The sequence below is a fragment of the Nicotiana sylvestris genome, chromosome 8 (assembly GCF_000393655.2).
Source record: "Nicotiana sylvestris chromosome 8, ASM39365v2, whole genome shotgun sequence".
Taxonomy (NCBI): Eukaryota; Viridiplantae; Streptophyta; class Magnoliopsida; order Solanales; family Solanaceae; genus Nicotiana; species Nicotiana sylvestris.
The window spans coordinates 101,071,584-101,077,242 of NC_091064.1; positions in this window are offsets into that span (position 1 = coordinate 101,071,584).

Consider the following 5,659-nt stretch of genomic DNA (forward strand, 5'->3'; position numbering starts at 1 on the left):
ATATCAAACTGGGGAAGAAAATTTTGTTTTGTTTTGTTTGTTCTGTTGTAATCAGACACCCACATGGAGAACAAGGGAAAACAACTCAATTTTCAATGGAAAACGGGTCAAGTTCAGCAATCAGGTGCCCACCTGGAGAACAAGGGAAGATAGTTCAAGTTTCAAGAGAAAGCAGTTTCAAAGGAAAGCGGGTCAAGTTCAGCAACCAGACACCCACCTGGAGAACATGGGAAGACAGTTCAAGTTTCAAGAAAAAGCAGTTTCAAAGGAAAGCGGTTTAGGTTCAGCAATCAGGTGCCCACCTGGAGGACAAGGGAAGACACTTCAAGTTTCAAAGGAAAGCGGTTCAGGTTCAGCAATCAGGCGCCCACCCAGAGAACAAGGGAAAATGTTGCGACCAAAACACTCACGCAAGTGCACGCGATCGACAAGTAATATAGTAGTAAGTAAAGTATCGTTCCCACGAGTAATTGTGATCAACTTCTCGACTGATGTAGACTCAAACAATTATCAATTCAAGTTAAATTATCACAAAATATATAAAGAACCAATTTACAACGTACTTAATAATTGCACAATAATTCAACACAAAATTACTACACCAATTTCACAATATGTTTATAACAATTTGGATAAATATATTCCCGGGTCATGGACTTGCTAGAAATTATGCTACTATTTTAGCTTTAGATTAATTAATTGAATTATCTGGATTATTGATTATAATGTTAATAATATTCATAAGAATCTTTCGAGTTCTTATGCATCTATTCAAGTTAAACTAATACCTATATGTCTATGATATTAATATTAGCAAGAATGCATTTACAACTCCTATTTTTCAACCAAACAAGGCAATTAAGTATATGTCTATCTTAATTGCAAATCTTTCACCCGATGCTCAGGATTCGGATCTTGCTCTATTTGATTCTATATGCAATCAAGAATTTTCTTTTTCAAGTTTAACTCAAGATTCGTAAATAATATTTCACTGTTAGCTATGCAGTAAAATAATTAGAAGCAGAATCAAATAAACAACCCATAACGATATATTCAAGATCTTCAATCTAAGCTTCAAATACCATAATTATCTAACATCCATGACCCAAGAATATTAGAGTTTTTAGCTACTCATAATTATACAAATAACAATAATAAAAATCTTTAAACATAATATACGTAAATACTAAGAGAAGGTTTAGAAAAACTCTTTCAATCTTTACTGCAAGTTGATGTTCCTATTGATTTTTGATAGTTGATGATGAGTTTTTCTCCTCCTTCTCTCTCTAAAAATCAGATCTTCCACTCTCCATCTGCTTATCTCCAATAATGGAGTTCTTACTTTATGTAAATTGAGTGGGATTCAGAAGAAATTTCAATTTTACCCCTTTAAACAACCATTCCCGAAATCTGGACTAGCGCGGCCGCGCACCTGACCGCGCTAATCCAGTTGTCCCATATTCTTGATTCTTTTCTTGTTCTTCCACCATAATTAATTCTGAGGGGTTTTTCATTTATTGCTCCAAAATGGTTCCAATCATATTTGATTTACGTAATATACACTTCTTTACCTGAAATGTATACAATTCACTGTTAAAGCCCATAATTCATCAATTAATCACAATATATCAGTAGAATATCATCAAGCAGAAGCATAAACAATAGCTAAATCACCCAGATTTCGCTTATTATCAACACCCCACACTTAATCCATTGCTAGTCCTCAAGCAATCAAACTATTATATTAGAATTGTCTCTAAAGATCCCTTCACTCAACTATTTCCTTTAACGCATTACACCGAGAACAATGTCGATATGTTGCTCCTAGCAGTGAACAATCCTATCTTTAAAGTTGAATCTCAAGTGCAATGCATATTCAAACTTGCTCAACTTGCTCTTCACAGAAGTCAAGATATTCTTTTCTGTCACAAGTCATATGCCCTCACCATCATGCCAATAAGAAATATTTGGTAATTACTCCGCACATTCCAGTCATATACTTATAATAATCAATTAAAGCACTCACTCTCACAGTAAAAGTCACATGCATGCAATTGGTACCATAAGTTTGCCCTTAATGTAAATCTCTACTAATGTAGGCTAGCTTAATCCAAAATCAATTAGGACTGTTTCATGGTTGTAATGAGGGCTAAGGGACAGGTAAGATGTATTTAGGAATAGTGACTCAACCCCTAAGCACTTTAACACATCACACGAGCAATTTTTCAGCATAAATTCTTCAACCTACTTCTCATTTATACATAATGTCATCCCACAAATACGCCTTTCTTCTTTAAGCACTCTATTAATTCATTCCCACTAACTAGAGCAAAACACAATGTAATTTTTCTTGTCACTCAATTTCTGCTAGTGTGTATTCATTTACAACATAAGTGCACCTTTCATCCTTTTATTGGTTCCACTCAAAAGCCACCCATCACTTATTTCCTTCTTACTTCTTTTAGCGTTCTTCTCACAATTAAAGTGATTTAAGAGCTAAAAGGATCAAAACACTGTCAATTAAGAACAAAAGTGTATAGGCTTGTAATGCGGGTAACAAACAAAAGTCTAAAGGCTCAAAAGGGTTAACTAGGGACAAATTTTATTTGTGATAAGCAATTAAGCTCAAAAAGGTCAAAGAAAGCCTAACATCATTTTTCAAATCGAGCATCACCTAATATTTCGCTTTAATTCACATACAGGGCAAGTTCTAGACACAAATACAATGCATGGACTACACAAATACTCACCACACATGGCATATGACTCATTCTAGATCAGCTCATCAAGACACTCCATTACGAGCATTCAATTCAGTACAAACATACAATTTAAGGCACTTTCGGTGAGATTCAACAATTAAGACTAAGCGTTACACTCTAAGTTCTATTGTGTTTAGGTGTGTCAACTCTATGAGTTCTCTTCTATATATGCTCACTGAAAAACTACATATGCCCGGTTCAAAATAAACCCTTGGAAAAGAACTGTGGCTTAAAGAAAAACCAAGGGAGATTTGTTATACTACCTAAAAATACCAAAAATAAAAACAAAAATCTTTTTGTTGTTTTCAATAAGCTCAGTCCCTCAAGAACTCCTATCCAAAAGAATCCGTCATCGGGCCGCGCCAATATTACTACTAAAAAATATATGTTTTAAGAACAATTACTCCAACAATACTAAATCACCAAAACATTTAAAAACAAAAGTGAAATAATCACGCAATCCCAAAACATTATATATTGTACCACACCACCAAAACATTCCAACAATCCAAAATAATTAAAACAACCTAAAAATCCATAATAATTACTACCATCCTTCCACTCCACACTTAAACGTAAGACATGTCCCCATGACTTTCATTTCTAAAAAGAAAAGAGGCAAAGATACTTCCCCGAAACTTCATTCCTAATCTGAGACAGTGTCAGGATTCACATTACATGTACGCCCCAATGCTCTGAGCCAACCCATAAATTTTTTCTCTGACTTGACTTGTCGGTCAGCTATCTCCTCCACACGGTTGCCCAACCCAGTCATAGTGATGCGAAGATCCTCCACCTCTTTTTCCAATGTGTTTTTACGAGACAATCTGGTAGATCGGGAAGATGAAGCTGCTCGTGATAATGTTGCTACTAGTGCTGCTTGTGATGCTGATCTTGACAGTCTCGCAGTTAATGATAGTCTTGCAGCTGATGACAGTCTTGCAGCTGATGCACGGGGTGCTTCTGGCTGCTCCTCACTTTCAACATTCATTGCCTCATTTTCCTCCTCATCATCATCGTCGTCATCATCATCAGAGCTGCTTGATTCTACCACCTCTACTACCTCCGGCTCTTTCCCCGTTGTCACTTTATCAACTCGGAACTTGCTTTCCTTTTCAACCAACCCAGCAGCAGGTTTATATTCTGGCACACTAGCAGCCCTGCATAGTTGAGTAACTAGTGAAGGGAAGAACAATCCATACTTCTTGATTTTGCAGCGAGTGAACATCTCATCATACATGATTTTAGCTACGTCAAAGTCGTGACCATTAAAAAAACACAAGACAAGACAAGCTCGGGGTCCATTGACTTCCGTTTTATTGTGTGATGGGATCAATCGGGCGCATATGAGATGCAACCAGCACTTTGCTTCAAATGTGAGTGCATTAGAATAAAATTTCTGCCCATAAGTCATCCAGGAAATTTCCTTGCCAGGTGCCAAAATGGTCTCAAAGAATCTTTCCCAAATTTTGTATGTGGGTGCCTTACCATAGTTATAGAAGTCATTATGCTCCTCTGGAGGTGCAGGCAGCTGATAAGCAGTACGAATTGCCTCAAGTGAAGCATTCACTGCTCTTTGGCGCACTGTGACTATTCCATTTGTATGCTCTGGAGCATTGGCATAAAATTCTCTTACAACCATGAGATTTGCCTCTCCTGGTTTGTTGACATATGTGTGTAAGCCCCTTCTCAGCAACTCATCGTGCATATGAGGGCACACCCGCTGAAGTTTTCTCATGTCAACACCTCTTTCAGGAATTGGTTTCTTTTCAGCTTTTTCTACAAATCGGTCCTGGGCTTTCGCCGAAACAAATCTTGTATTATCAAATGGGCATGCAATTACTGCCTCTCGTGACCTAGCTCTGCCTGCTTGGTTGCTTGAGAAAGGACCTGTGGTACGTCTTTTTCTGGAGTTAGTCATTATACCTGCAAGACAATAACATATTAACATAGCCCAATCCAAAATTCGCGGCTCAATGGGGTTACTTAGACTTCACACTCATCATTGGTCACAAACTACATTTTCTTATTCATGGGGGCTTTTTCACAAACATATTGCATGTATTGTATTATCATAACCCCTTTTACACTTGTTAGAACAATAATCACCCTTATTCACCCATAAAACATCACCAATCAAGTGGTTATCCTCCCCACACTCATCAACCAACAATACCCCCAAGTATTTCACTAATTTATACATACAATTTATGTACAATTAACACAACATATGTATAAACACTTCAACAAAAATTCGAAAAATAGCAATAAAAATAAAAATAAATTATCACTAACATTATTCTCTGTATAAAAGAACTATACGAGAATAGTTCACTATTATTACACAATACCCATCAATACTATCATTATATTTACTTAAAACATAAAAACAAAATCTGGAAAATAACAAGAAAAATAAAAGAAGAGAAGAACTTAGAACTTAAAATTAATTTCTTACTAACATTTCAACTTATAATATCAACACCATTCTTAGAAACCAACTTTAACAACTATAACTACTTTATTTGCATATAAACAAAAAATCTGGAAAAAAAAATAGAAAAATAAAAGAAAACAAAACAAGAATTCATACCTTTGTTGGAAGAGAATGGTAAAGAAGATGAATGTGAAGATAGAGAAGAAGATTTGATGGGGATTGTTTGGGAGAAAATGGTGAAGCAAAAATGGTAGAAGAAACGTTTGGAGAAGAGAAGGGTTTTGAAGAGGGGAAATTGGGTTAGAGAGAGAGATAATTTGTTGGAATGGGGGTTTTTGGGGAGAGGGGCGTTCAGATAAGGGTAATTAGGGGGGTAGGATAGTAATTTAATTAACAAATTAAAACAAAAACAAAAACAAAAAGAAACTTAAAAAAAAAAGAAAAATTTAACTGAACTAGC